The sequence below is a fragment of the Aquarana catesbeiana genome, linkage group LG13 (genome assembly GCF_042186555.1).
Source record: "Aquarana catesbeiana isolate 2022-GZ linkage group LG13, ASM4218655v1, whole genome shotgun sequence".
NCBI lineage: Eukaryota > Metazoa > Chordata > Amphibia > Anura > Ranidae > Aquarana > Aquarana catesbeiana.
Window position 1 is genome coordinate 49,934,478 of NC_133336.1, and position 15,983 is coordinate 49,950,460.

Below are 15,983 nucleotides of genomic sequence, written 5' to 3' on the forward strand. Positions count from 1 at the left end.
AGAGAAAGGGACTGGGGAATCTCTATCCTCTGTCTCTTTCTCTGTCTCAAGGGGGAGATATCAGAGGTCTGTTAAGACCCCTGATATCTCACCAAAGCCCCCCAAAAGGGCTGATTAAAAAAAAACAAAAAAAAAAAAACAATAAAGAATAAAAAAATATTATTGTAAAAAATAAAAATTGTAAAAAAAAAAAAAAAACACACACACATACAACGTTCACCCCCCCCCCCAAAAAAAAAGCAAGCACTGTTAAAAAAAAACAAAAAACTGTCACGTGACATTAAAAAAAAAGTATCGGTAATCGGTATCGGCGAGTACTTGAAAAAAAGTATCGGTACTTGTACTCGGTCCTAAAAAGTGGTATCGGGACAACCCTAATCAATAGTATGCAAGCTCTTGGAGGGGATGATAAGGGACTTTATACAAGATTTTAGTAATGAGAACGGTATCATTAGCAGTAATCAGCATGGATTCATGAAAAATCGTTCTTGCCAAACCAATCTACTAACCTTCTATGAGGAGGTGAGTTGCCATCTAGATAAAGAAAGGCCTGTAGATGCAGTGTATCTGGATTTTGCAAAAGCATTTGACACAGTTCCCCATAAACGTTTACTGTACAAAATAAGGTCTGTTGGTATGGACCATAGGCTGAGTACATGGAGTGAAAACTGGCAACAAGAGCGAGTTCAGATGGTGGTGATAAATGGAGAGTACTCGGAATGGTCAGGGGTGGGTAGTGGGGTCCCACAGGGTTCTGTGCTGGGACCGATCCTATTTAATTTGTACATAAACGACCTGGAGGATGGGATAAACAGTTCAATATGAAGATTAGATTAGATCAGTAAATGATAGGCTCAGCAATGGCATGCAATGCCAAGCTGCTGCTAACAAGGCAAACAGAATATTGGCATGCATTAAAAAGGGGATCAACTCCAGAGATAAAACGATAATTCTCTCGCTCTACAAGACTCTGGTCTGGCCGCACCTAGAGTATGATGTCTAGTTCTGGGCACCCATCCTCAGGAAGGATGTACTGGAAATGGAGCGAGTACAAAGAAGGGCAACAAAGCTAATAAATAGTCTGACGGATATTAGTTATGAGAAAAGGTTGCGAGCACTGAACTTATTCTCTCTGGAGAAGAGACTCTTGAGAGGGCATATGATTTCAATCTACAAATACCATACTGGTGACCCCACAATAGAGATAAAACTTTTTTGTGGAAGGGAGTTTAACAAGACACGTGGCCACTCATTAAAATGAGAAGAAAAGAGGTTTAACCTTAAACTACGTAGAGGGTTCTTTACTGTAATGCATGGTACACACGATAGGATTTTACGATGGAAAATGTGTGATAGGACCTTGTTGTCGGAAATTCCGACCGTGTGTGGGCTCCATCACACATTTTCCATAGGAATTTTCGACACACGAAGTTTGAGAGCTTGCTATAAAATTTTCCGACAACAAAATCCGTTCTCGGAAATTCCGATCGTGTGTACACAAATCCGACGCACAAAGTGCCACGCATGCTCAGAATAAATTAAGAGATGAAAGCTATTGGCTACTGCCCCGTTTATAGTCCAGATGTACGTGTTTTACGTCACCACATTCAGAACGATCGGATTTTCCGACAACTTTGTGTGACCGTGTGTATGCAAGACAAGTTTGAGCCAACATCCGTCAGAAAAAATCCATGGATTTTGTTGTCGGAATGTCCGATCAATGTCCGACCATGTGTACGGAGCATAAGAGCGGCAAGGATGTTGGAATCCTTTCCACAGACGGTGGTCTCAGCGGGGAGCATTGATAGTTTCAAAGACTATTAGATAAGCACCTGAACGACCACAACATACAGGGATATACAATGTAATACTGACATATAATCACACACATAGGTTGGACTTGATGGACTTGTGTCTTTTTTCAACCTCACCTACTATGTAACTATGACAGCCATGCAGGGAAAGGCATCCAGCAAGACATCACATCTGCATGTGCAGGAATGCTGTCTCCTATGGCAACAGTCTTTTACAGTTCCTAACACAAAGCTTAACGGTTCCTTCACTTTCACTACAATCGCTCCTTGTAGTTCTTCAGCACACTGAGCTCCCGGTCTCTCACTGAATCTCTTGAGCTCCTCCAATCTTCATGGTGATATCTTCCTCAAGCGTCACCCCCACCTCTCTGCTGGGTCCCTAGCTTGGCACTCTAGATACCTCTCAAGCTTTACCCCCGCTGGCATGCTCGGTCCCTGTCTTGACTCAAAGGCTGCCCTGTAAGCATCACCTCCGCTGGTTGGGTCCCTGGCTTGATACCCACTGACGTTTACCTGATCCTTCGCCGTCCCCGGTTGGTAAAAATGCTGCTCCGGTACTTGCTTCAGTTACTCACTGTGGTCCCTGGTAATTAGGCTGATAGTCCCTTACTGGTGGCAGCTTCCCCTCTACCTCCGACCATGACAGGTTCTCCGGCCAGCAGAACCGCTGCTCTCTTGCTTCTGGATAGGCCCTCAGACAGCTTAGCAGCCAGATGTGCCCAGGATAGGCCCCATCTCCGTCCTAGCAGCCCGGACAATACGACACACGTCCACTCAGACAGCTGTCCAGGTGGCACAGAACATAGATCACCTGACTCCATCCGCATATATAGGCTCTTCCAGCAGTCCAAGGGATTCAAGAAAACCCCTGCCCATTGGCTGAGATACCCCATATATCCAAAACCTGACCTTGTGTTGCCCTTGTCGTATCTAATACCACCCGGCCACCTAATGGTAGAAGAGAAAAGTGCAATAAGGCCAAACTTAGGGAGAAATCAATAGATCTCTACCAATCAACCAGGATAACTACTCCTGGCAAGTAAATTTGTGAGGAACAACCCTGCCTAAACTCCAGGGTGCTGCATCCTCTAACCTTGTCACCCACCAGGCCTCCAAATACCACATCCCTCCTTTTAATCCCTGGGCATCCACCCTTGACCTCCAAGATGCACCAGAAAAGATTCTTGCAGGATACCAAAAAATCCGCTCCCTGGTGGTTTGTGAAGCATGGCGAGCAACTCAAAAATACGCTCATCGTGCATATATCCCATTTCAACAAAGCAAAGTAGATCCCTCCCTCTCTATGCGCCCCTGGTGCGACACCTCCCAACCATCTCTGTTTTATAGACTGTGGACTTGCCAAGCTTTCTCCACCTTCTGGAATCAGGTACTAAAATATATCAACAAGATTCAACAGTAATGCCCTGTACACACAGTCGGACATTGATCGGACATTCCGACAACAAAATCCATCGTTTTTTTCCGACAGATGTTGGCTCAAACTTGTCCTGCATACACACGGTCGCACAAAGTTGTCAGAAAATCAACGCGGTGACGTAAAACACGTACGTCGGGACTATTACCGGGGCAATAGCCAATAGCTTTCGTCTCTTAATTTATTCTGAGCATGCTTGGCACTTTGTTCGTCGGATTTGTCTACACACGATCGGAATTTAAAGGACCGGATTTTGTTGTTGGAAAATTTTATAGCATGCTCTCAAACTTTGTGTGTCGGAAATTCCGATGGAAAAAGTCCGATGGAGCCCACACACGGTCGGATTTTCTGACAACAAACTCCAATCGCACATATTCCGTCGGAAAGTCCGACCGTGTTTACAGGGCATAACTCCTTCCTAAAGACCCTTTGTTATGCCTTTTTAGCTGTGATGCCTTGGTGTCTCTTCCTCTTCATCCACCTGTGCCTCTCTCCCTCAGTGGATCCATATTTGCCTCCTAATAGCTCGTAGCGTTCTCATGCAGGCCTGGATTCATCCCACCCTGCCTCAGATTACTTCAGTGCTACAAACACTATCTCTCATGGAAAAACTGGACACTGTTACCCAACACTCTAAGTCCTTAAAACGTTTTATCGCCAGATGGCGATGCTATATGGAGCACTCCTTTTCTCTAGAAGAGATCTCTCAACATATGACACCCTTATACGGACTGGTTCTTACATGCGGATCTTACAGAACGCTGAGTAAACTCAGGATCCAAGATACCCCTGAATATCAGAACCCACTCATCCCTCCCTAGGCATTCCATATACTCCATTTGTTCTTTCACCGCTCCATTTGAGTAGAAATGTTATTAACCCTAATAGTCTCTCTTCCCTTATTCGGTTACAATGTCTACCCACTTCCACTCCTCAGGTTGTTTTTTTGGTGCAATTTTTTAGTTAGTTACTCTAGTTACACCAGATGTGCTATTATCAGTTAACTATGAATGTTCTGAATTTAGCCATGCTGTCAAGAATGATTGTTTATTACTGCTATTCTTGTTCTAATCTGTGATGGCTAGGTTATCTGTCTTGAAGCCTTCGCGGATATATGACTTGTGTTTGTAATACTTAAAAAAAAAAAAAGGACCAAGCTAAAAGGATACAATACATATATTGGCTTTCAAAATATCAAAAGATCACTGGACAATCCACCGGTATGTCCAATCAAGGGCTAACCTAGCCTCATAATATTACTTACTCAAGATGTGCTTTAAACAGGAGACACAGCGAGGACGCTAAATTGTGGTGCGGTACCAATCACCAGCTATATCTTAACAACTGCAACAGAAGAAAGATGACCTAACGTAATATACTGCTATATTATCATAATATAAATATGGATACAATAAAGCTCCATTAGCTATTAAGTGCAATATACATGCTAATCATATAGCCAATTCTAGATAGTACATCAAAATGATGACATCCCAAGTCACCCAATGATTAACCAAAAAATGCTGGAAAGAAAGGATTGGCCAGCAGAAAGTCAAACAAACTTAGTTCATACACACCAAACAGTGTTAATGGAGACCATCATACTGATACAATCACTATCATTAATGCATAATAGGCAATAAAGTTAGTAGTATCTTAATGTCGCAGTGAAATAGACATAAAAAAAAAATCTCTATGTGGATTACCTACCAATGGTTAACCGCATTTAGTCACCCTCGGGCTACAGCAGCTGACACGCTGGAGATGCCGACCTTTTATGTCCCCCGCTCGGCCGGCCTCTGACGTCGCCAGCCGGGTGCGGCCGAAAAATGTCACTTGGCATGCGCCGAGACACAGGATTCTATGCCCTCTTACATGACCCAAGAGGCAGCCTGGGGTGGGCAGATGGGGAGGCGCAGAGGAGGAAAATGGCATGTCTGGACTCACCTATGTTACCACTTAAAGTGGTTGTAGTGACGTCACCGATTTCAGTCCAGGCACCACGTCATACCGACCATGGAGTCTGGATCCACCAGGTGCCTGGACTGACACCTGGCTCAGCCTCTCAGCAAGCAGCTGTGAGCCTGAGACGGCCGATCCGCCCCTCCACAGCTCAGCGCTCCAGTGAGCGAGGAGGGCGAAGAGCAGAGAGCTCTGACTGACAGTCTGTAGCTCTCTGCTCATGGAGCTCTAAAAACCAAATGATCGGCGGTGTTCGATCGCTCGGTTCTCAGTGCAAAGGCGCCGGGGGACAGATGCAGCATTGGACCGATGCTACATCCACCTAGGTAAGTATGATTGGGGTGAAAAAAAATCCTTTTCTTCTCTTTTAATGCATTCTTTGTATTAAGATAAAAATCCTTCTGTGCAGCAGCCCCCCTAATACTTACCTGAGCCCTGTCTCGATCCAGCGAAGTTGCACAAGAGCCTCGGCTGTCCGGGACTCTCCCTCCTCATTGGCTGAGACAGCAGCACAGCGCCATTTGCTCTCACTGCTGTCAATCAGTCAGTGAGCCTACGAGGAGAGAGAGGGCGGGGATCCAAGTCTGAATGGATACACAAAGATGTGGCTCAGCTCTGTTGCCCCCATAGCAAGCTACTTGCTGTGAGGGCACTCGGCAGGAGGGAGGGACCAGGAGCACCAGAGAGGGACCTGGGAAGAGGAGGATCGGGGCTGCTCTGTGCAAAACCACTGCACAGAGCAGGTAAGTATAACATGTTTGTTATTTTTAAACAAAAAAACATACATGTAACATATAATCCATGTAAAATATAGAGTTAGCCTTTATTGTAATTCAAATTAACATGTGGCATAGTGTGTAATAGCAAGAGTGCATGCCAACAGTGTGAATCTAATCTAAAAAGGTGCATATAGTTAATCATAATTAATTTTTTGGGTAGAGTAGGGAAGTCTTAAAATCAGTTTTTAGCAAAATGTCTTGTTTTTAAATTTATTTTGGTAAATCTAAAGTTTGCTGATTCCTAATTAGCATTAAAGAGAACCTATCATCAACATTACTATGTATTTTAAATGCCTACCTTCTGCAGTATTTATGAAACTGTTGGGGAAGAAACAAAACAAAATGCTGTACAGTGCCACTTAAGTCAACTGGGACAGCTGATATCACATCCGAGATGTCGGCACTCAGCAACAGTCTCAGGGCTTTTGGATGTCTACACAAGGGAGGTTTCATAGGCGTGTGCGCACAGGGTGTGCCGGGTGTGCCCAGGCACACCCTAATCCCCCCCCATGCGCATTAGTGTTATCGTTCTGTATAGCAACAGGAACATGGGAAGGATCTCCCTCTTACCGGCTCTGCCATAAGAGAAGTGTTTATCATTTTCTCTTTCACTGTGCCAGCAGGGAGATCAATGTGCCGGGGTCATATATATGTAGATACATACACATGCATGTGTGTTTGAGCTTAAGGGTGCACACCCTAATGCATTAGGCTGCGCACACCTATGGGAGGTTTATAAAAGTAAATACCATGATTATGTTAAATGCACCTATAATTTTTGGGGAAGATTTCTGTTGAAGTGAATGGTCTACGCTAGACTACACTATGCTAAGATGTGACTTATGAACTCATACAGCTCCGTTCATTAACAAGGAAATTGTATTAGATTCCAGCTGAAAAGAAAATCACATCATCAAATACAAGCAAAGTCATTTTGCAATGCTGATATTGGTGGTGATGCTACAAGAGAATCGGGTCATTTAGCTGTATGTAGACAATTTCAGGAAATAAGCATATAATAAATTGTCTGGCTGATTTCCTGACATGAGAGAACCAACGTAGATGCCAAGCTTTTACACCCTCTGACTACTGTCTACGGGAGAGGTAATGTCTGGAGCCAAAATATGATTGGCAAAACAATTCTGACATATTGTAGAACAGATAGATTCATAACTGGTTTTACAGTAGAGCAGCTGCTTCTCAATTAGCAGATTACAATGGTATGCGGCGGCTGTAGAAGGTCACACATGGCTGCTGAGTCTCCTGCACTACCACTGGGTGAGCCTTTTGTTTGGAGGACAGAGGTCTATTAGCCTGGTTTGCTGCCGCAAATTGGCTGAGATGCATTCGGAAAGACATCTGTCTGTGAATTATCTATCTGCATGTCGGGAAGCCTGATGGATAGTAAGCAAAGATCATTTATTTTTCATCCTAATTTACAAATGGGACATTTGGTAATGTTTAATAAGTACAAATTATTATGGAGACATCTTGCACACTCTCATGTAATGATGCTGTGATGACTAATGGGAAACTGTGTTTCTCTGGAGAATAGAACTATATGATAGTTACAGATTCATATTTCTACAAAAAGTACTGAAAGAGGAACTTCACTTGCTCCTCTGTCATTTTTTTTTGTTTTATCCCCACTTACTTGTTATCCAGACTTGTGCTTAATTCAGATACTCACCTGCCCAGCGGATCCAGTGTTGCCTTGCTGTAGTCTGCTGATCAGGTGCCGCAGCTCGGGTTCCGAGCCATCTTGGTACTCCTCAGTTATTGGAAGCTGGCTCCTTCTTCTGGGTTCAGCCAGATGGTCTCCGATGCCAAGTGCAGCTCCTCCCAGCGGCTGCTGTTATATCCTGCTTCTGCAGCCCCCTCAGATATGTGACTTGGAATCCTAGAAAGCCACCTGTTCATGTCAGAGGGCCCAATCCTGTTAGAGGTCCCTTCCTCACACCAGAGTCCCCCATATACATCAGAGACCCCCTTATTACCAGAGTCAGAGGCACCCCCATCACATCAGAGCCTCCCTATACATGAGAGCTCCCCTCTCATCAGAGTACCCCCATGACAGAGTCCCATCATCACATCAAAGTTCTCCCATCCATCTCAGATATTGTGCTCAGGTATTGTGCTTGCGACACTCTGGGGGAACTCAACTGGCACCCAAAGGTGCCACAGCACTCTGGTTGAGAAACGCTGGGCTAGATGATGCTAGAGGCCCTCCATCCAGGAAATCAGGAGGGCTCTATCTGACTTCTAATTCACACTGGATGAAGCTGTCTAAAAAAATTGAGTGCCATAATCAATGGGACATTAGCGAGCAGGGATGTGAACAACGCATGAAGGGGTCTTCCTATAGAAGATAAGTAAACACTTCCAGGGCTATGGTCAGCTTGAGCTAGTTAAGGGGGCTAGGAAAATAGAATGATGAAGGAGGAGTTTATAGGATTAGGAACTTGTCCATAAAAAAAAAAATGGAGTTGGAGTTAAGCCTGGTACACACAAGATTATTAGATGACTGATCATATGTTTTTTTTTGCATGTTAGTCTCCATATCCAAAATGAAGAGCTTACTAATGTACAAAAATTCTTGTACGACAGAATAAAAATTTGGAAGTGATATAATGTATTGTTATGTACAGTGGTGACGGAAAGTATTCAGACCCCCTTACATGTTTCACTCTTTGTTATATTGCAGCCATTTGCTAAAATCATTTAAGTTATTTTTTTTTCCTCATTAATGTACACACAGCGCCCCATATTGACAGAAAAACACAGAATTGTTGACATTTTTTGCAGATTTATTAAAAAAGAAAAACTGAAATATCACATGGTCCTAAGTATTCAGACCCTTTGCTGTGACACTCGGTTAAATATATTTAACTCAGCTGCTGTCCATTTCTTCTGATCATCTTTGAGATGGTTCTACACCTTCATTTGAGTTCAGCTGTGTTTGATTATACTGATTGAACTTGATTAGGAAAGCCACATACCTGTATATATAAGACCTTACAGCGCACAGTGCATGTCAGAGCAAATGAGAATCATGAGGTCAAAGGAACTGCCTGAAGAGCTCAGAGACAGAATTGTGGCAAGGCACAGATCTGGCCAAGGTTACAAAAAAAAATTCTGCTGCACTTAAGAGCACAGTGGCCTCCATAATCCATAAATGGAAGACATTTGGGACAACCAGAACCCTTCCTAGAGCTGGCCGTCTGGCCAAACTGAGCTATCAGGGGAGAAGAGCGTTGGTGAGAGAGGTAAAGAAGAACCCAAAGATCACTGTGGCTGAGCTCCAGAGATGCAGTCGGGAGATGGGAGGAAGTTGTAGAAAGTCAACCATCACTGCAGCCCTCCACCAGTCGGTGCTTTATGGCAGAGTGGCCCGACGGAAGCCTCTCCTCAGTGCAAGACACATAAAAGCCTGCATGGAGTTTGCTAAAAAACACCTGAAGGACTCCAAGATGGTGAGAAATAAGATTCTTTGGTCTGATGAGATCAAGATAGAACTTTTTGGCCTTAATTCTAAGCGGTATGTGTGGATAAAACCACTGCTCATCACCTGTCCAATATAGTCCCAACAGTGAAGCATGGTGGTGGCAGCATCATGCTATGGGGTTTTTTTTTAGCTGCAGGGACAGGCCGACTGGTTGCAATCGAGGGAAAGATGAATGCGGCCAAGTACAGGGATATCCTAGACGAAAACCTTCTCCAGAATGCTCAGGACCTCAGACTGGGCCGAAGGTTTACCTTCCAACAAGACAATGACCCTAAGCACACAGCTAAAATAATGTAGGAGTGGCTTCACAACAACTCTGTGACTGTTCTTGAATGGCCCAGCCAGAGCCCTGACTTAAACCCAATTGAGCATCTCTGGAGAGACCTAAAAATGGCTGTCCATCAATGTTTACCATCCAACCTGACAGAACTGGGGAGGATCTGCAAGGAGGAATGGCAGAGGATCCCCAAATCCAGGTGTGAAAAACTTGTTGCATCTTTCCCAAAAAGACTCATGGCTGTATTAGATCAAAAGGGTGCTTCTACTAAATACTGAGCAAAGGGTCTGAATACTTAGGACCATGTGATATTTCAGTTTTTCTTTTTTAATAAATCTGCAAAAATGTCAACAATTCAGTTTTTTTCTGTCAATATGTGTGTACATTAATGAGGGAAAAAAATTAACTTAAATGATTTTAGCAAATGGCTGCAATATAACAAAGAGTGAAAACTTTAAGGGGGTCTGAATACTTTCCGTCCCCACTGTATAGTATTGTATATTTGGATGTAAACTGTATTGATTCAATGAAAATAGTACGATCTGGTATCGTACAACAAAAATTTTCGTCTTTGTCCCTTCAGATAATTTCGGACGAAAGCTGTGTACTAACAATCAGATTATTGTACGATCGCTTTAAAAGCAGTATTTTATGTACAATTTTCTGATTGTGTGTATGGGCCTTTAGACTGTAAAAATATGATAGTCCCTTCGCTATCAAACTTATTGACCCAACAAAGAAACAGTTAAAATCTTCAAAGAAAGACAAACTCGCCAGTCAGCCTTTTCTGGTTTCTCCGTCGCCTTTCACCTCCGTCTTTGAGAAGTTATTTCATGATGAAGGGCGCACCAATTACTACAGGTTGTTATGGATACAAGCAGAATAGGAAATAATTTCCTCCCATTTATCCAGGGACCATTTGTGTTGGTTACAAATACAGATTGAACTGACTATCACAGTAATTCTCCTCTGCATTTTGTTAAGATCTATAATACATTCATTTAAACTTCATAAATAAGGGTTACGCTGTGTCATGCTCGGTAAAGGCGGATAAAATAAATCTAATAAAGTGCCATTGAAATATCACTTTGCTGTTTTTATTACTGCCATAAAAGTACCCTTACCAGCTGATTTTTATGGAAATAACAGATTATTATGGAAATCAGGACGGATCAAGTAAGGCTTCATTGACCTGAGGTTTGGAGTTTTTCAAGGCCCAATGTAAAATAATTGTTAACATGATTAGGGAGTTTACACAGACCACGGAGACAATATTATTAAAATATATATTGAAAAAAATACATAATAACATAAAAGGCATTTAAAATAAATAATTGTGAAGGAACACTTTAGTGACTTGTTGCATAGAAGTCAATAAGAAAAGCAAAAATAAAAAGGAAGATGTACAATGCAAGGTAACTTACTAAAAAATATATACTCCAGAAAGTTATATAAAAACATTACTAGCAAAAAGACAAGGGCTGAACATGCAAATTCACAAAAAAATGTATATACAAACTTGGTCATTAGTAAATACAATGAGAGGGTACATTTATTCAGTCTTATTAATGTATGGGCATGTGGGCAAAATATAAAATGATGGATATGATGCACTCTGTCACTAGTGTTAACATGTAACAGTTGTATGATCCGCCAGTAGATATGTTATTTTTTCACTTGCTGTAATGGAGTGACAATACAGTTTTTCCTACAATGAAAAATGAAATCAGACTGTGGTTTGGTCACCCTGTGGTCAGGTTGTTCTTGGACATTTAAATGAATCAACAAACAAAATTATAGGCCAACATTTAAACCAAGCAAGTTAAAATAGATTTATACCATATGAATAAACCTGATCGTCGAAAGGACCCCCAAAGTTTTTATGTGGTTTGTCTCAATCCTCCTGTAGAAGTCATGTAGTATGACGCAATGTGTAGGGCATGTCAGAGACAGCCGTGGACCGGAAGTGATGTGAGAGGTTGTATTTTTGTGTTCCCTGACATATTTGTGGGAATTTTAAAGATTTGTACCGTGTAAGCACATTGTTTGCTTTAATAAATGATGTTCTATCGGGTTGAGGTCAGGCCAGTCAAGTTCTTCCATTAGCACTGATGTGGATGAGAAGTCCTGGCTTGCAGTCTCCGCTCTAATTCATCCCAAAGGTGTTCTATTGGGTTGAGGTCAGGACAGTCAAGTTCCTCCACCCCAAACTCGCTCATCCATGTCTCTATGGACCTTGCAAAGTTGGGAGCATGAATTTGTCCAAAATGTCTTGGTATGCTGACGCCTTAAGAGTTCCCTTCACTGGAACTAAGGGGCCAATCCCAACCCCTGAAAAACAACCCCACACCATACTCCCCCCCTCCACCAAATGATTTTGGCAAGTAATAAATAAATGAAATAAATAAAAATATGCTGAATTGTCTAGGATGTGTAGCACTACCCCCTTAGAAGCTGCTGGACAGGATGGGTCCTCTGTTCTTTGCACTGACACACCAGGTTGAGTGTACAAACATACCATATCACAGGGAATCATTGAAAGAAAAACTTAGTACCCAATAGTAGGGCTTGCAAAATATTTATTACTGGGGAGAGGGAGTCGGTCGTGTTCTGCTGCTGGCTATTGTTGGGTCCCTTTAAAAGCCTTGGTGCACTTAACAACAGTGGGAGTTAATCTGCATGCAGTATAAGTACAATAAAGTCTCAGCACAGGTGGAAAGTAGATGTGGTTTAGATGTGGTAAAGGTTCGGTATAATGCGCTATAGGTGCAGTCTAGGTTTAGAATAAGTGCGGTATAGAGTGCAGTATGAGTGCAGTATGGATTGGGTACACTTGGTGTCCTGCTTTCAGTGGCTCAGTTCCTGCTAGCAGTATCAGCAATGGGCGAATAACGCTCTTACCAGTCCATGGGATGCTGCCGTGACCTTTTGCTGTAGAAGGGGGGGGGGCCTCGGTCTCTCCCAAAAAACCATCAGTGATTAGCGGTGGAATACAAAGGGTGAGTGGACGCTCCAATCTCTCTGTGGTAGTGGTGCAGGTGATGTCATGTGGGCGGTACACTTGGTGTCCTGCTTTCAGTGGCTCAGTTCCTGCTAGCAGTATCAGCAATGGGCGAATAACGCTCTTACCAGTCCATGGGATGCTGCCATGACCTTTTGCTGTAGAAGGGGGGGGGGCCTCGGTCTCTCCCAAAAAACCATCAGTGATTAGTGGTGGAATACAAAGGGTGAGTGGACGCTCCAATCTCTCTGTGGTAGTGGTGCAGGTGATGTCATGTGGGCGGTGCTGTGCTGCCCCTGGGTGTCCTCATTCTTAGTCTCAGGCTTGGATCTCCACTGGTATGGTCTCCTGCTGGCAGGCAGATGTCCAAACAGAGGTGCTCTCTATCTCTAAATCCCTTGATGCCAGGAGGAATGACTTTCTTGGGCAGTTTAATAAAAATCATCTCTCCACCCCTCCTACTGCACAGTGCCTATTGGGATCTGTGGTGTAACCATTATAGTGTAGCCATTATATCCCTGCCGTCTCAAAATACAACTCCCAGGATTCTCAATACCTCCATAGAAGTCTATTGGCTTGCTTGGCTTTAGCTCTCCCCGTGCTGGTCGAATGAGGATTGTGCAGCATAACATTAATATCACAGTAGAGGGAGAGAGGAAAATAAAGAGCAATGTCTCCTTCTCCATGTTGGGTTTGAAACAGGAAAATCTGGATGCCGCACACCAGAAAAAGTTGAAAACATCTTCTTTATTGTAAAACTTGGATCATAAAAAACAGGACAATAAGGCGGGTGGTTCAGACACAGTTGACGCGTTTCGCGCTCTAGTTCGAGCGCTTACTCATAGCACATAGCTATGAGTAAGCGCTCGAACTAGAGCGTGAAACGCGTCAGCTGTGTCTGTACCACCCGCCTTATTGTCCTGTTTTTTATGATCCAAGTTTTACAATAAAGAAGATGTTTTCAACTTTATCCGGTGTGCGGCATCCAGATTTTCCTGTTTCAAACCCTGCTTCAATTTGCATTTAGCCAGCACCTGGGACTCCTCTCCTCTGAAGGATTCACTAACACACACCTGAAAGCAAGTTCTCCTGAGTGGTGATTCATTCTCTCTGTCCTTCTCCATGTTGTTATAGCCCAGCACCTGGCTGCAGATGGTAAGTGGTGTACCTCAATGTTCAGCTTTGGGACAGCTGCTGTTCAACTTTGTAGAGTTCAGGAATGATAGTATTGATAACATATGTCTCCATCCTACAAGTTGACCTTGGCACTAATTGGTTGGATAACTAAAGTTAGGGAGTCGAAAGTATTAAACTAACATACAATTAACCATGTGCCAAGGTTCTAGGTATGCAACTTATGCCAGCATACAATGCCAATGCACAGCTTTTAAAGGTAGCAGAATATTGTATTTTTTAAAAAAAAGTATATACAAAAAGAAGAGAGAGAAAATTCAGTCTTTATAAAAAAATAAAAAGATTAGTACAGCCTCAGCTTTATTATCCAGTTCAATTTTGGGCACCAGTTCACAAAGAGGAAGTTGAGCTGGAAAGACTACAGAGAAGGATATCTAAATTAAAAAGGGGCATTGAGGACCTTAGCAAAGATAATGCCTAATTTAACTGAATTGTATCACTCTTATCACTCTTATAAAATGATTATGATCACCTAATTAAAAATATAAATAGGCTGTAAACAATCTGTGGAAAGATGTTATATCAAATATTAACCTAGATATTTGGGCTGGAAAGATTGTTTTGCATATGAAGAAAATTGAGCAATGCTGTATAAGCATGGGCGTCCGCATAATTTTTTTTTAGACAAGGTCTAATTAACCTACCAGCATGTCTTTGGAGTGTGGGAAGAAACCGGAGTACCCAGAGAAAACCCACACAGGCACAGGGAGAACATGCAAACTTCAGGCAGATGGTGTCGTGGTTGGGATTTGAACCAGCAACCCTAGTGCTGCTAGGTGAAAGTGCTAACCACTACACCACTGTGCTGCCCTCAGTTTTTGCTGAGATCTAATAAAAATCTACACTTAGATGGTGGTGACCTTATCTTCCTGTGTGTGATCTATCCTATGCTTTTAGGACTTGTTCACATAGATGACTATTGGGGAATAATTAGCCATAATTTTACTGCCCCTGACCACCCACTTAAACAAGGACATTCAACCAATCAGGACTGTACACATGTCATGACTGTGATGCTTTACTTTCCAGCAACAATTAAACCCTCTGTTGCATTTGGTGGGTTGTAACCAAAAAAGAAACTCTCTCCTGCGCTCAGGTATCTAGATTCTCAGTGTGTGATAAGGCCAGAAAGCTTCAGTGGTATCTGCCGTCTTGCAGCCCTCTTCAGAATGTTGGGTATTCATAGGCTACAAGAAGAAACAAAGGGAAGAGAGGGCGCACCGACCTAGTGCATTACCACTGATAGCGTTTATTAAAAAAAGGTAAAATAGCAAATAAACACTCACAAACGAGCATGAATGACAGGCATCAGAAAGGAACCGGGACCGGACATCAGGTGGGTACGGCAATGGCTGACGCGTTTCGGGGGAGAACCCCTTTCCTCAGAGCCTAAGCGGGTGGTCGATTTGGTGGGTTGTACCACCACCAAATGCAGGCCATTCATCTTGCTTGGGTTGTGGCAGAACCTCCCGGCAGTTTTGACATGATCATTTTGCCTTTTGAGGGTTAAAACAGGCGGTTAGGAGGAGCATATTGTCTCCCAACTCTGTGAAAAGCATTCCACCTCACTCTTCAGAAAGGTGGCAAGAGCTTCCACACTTCTGAACAAGCCCTTGATCTCTATCTGTAGGCATCATTCTACAATGTATGCTTTTCAACTGATGTTTTGTCCGTATGTCTGTCTGTGTGGGTGTAGGACACTGCATAACAGCTGTCTGTTAGTCAATATGTGGCTGGTATTCCAGGTGTGGCGGATCCCGTGTACCCTACTGAGCACTGCTATTCCACCCATCGGCTGCTCCATCACCAAAGGACCGCTTTGGGCTGTCTAGTCTGTTTGCTAGAACTCGTTTTTGTCTTGCCGGCTACAACAGGAAATAAGTCTTTGTGCACTAGGGATTGTACAACCTATATAATATAACAAAATCCCTAGGATTACAAAGGTCATAAAGAAAAAAAAAACAATCTGGAATTTTGAGCCACTTAAAAACCTGTCAAAAGACAGAAATGGGCTGG

General features: G+C 43.0%; 1 long non-coding RNA gene across 1 annotated transcript in view; it reads left to right on the forward strand.

The window, feature by feature from the left end:
- The first annotated feature begins 7,055 nt into the window (after window positions 1-7,055).
- LOC141117102 (uncharacterized) overlaps window positions 7,056-15,983 on the forward strand; it is a 59,565-nt gene continuing 50,637 nt past the window's right edge. Inside the window, exon 1 of the long non-coding RNA XR_012237103.1 lies at window positions 7,056-7,394. This is a non-coding gene — a long non-coding RNA (uncharacterized lncRNA). The remainder of the gene's footprint in view (window positions 7,395-15,983) is intronic.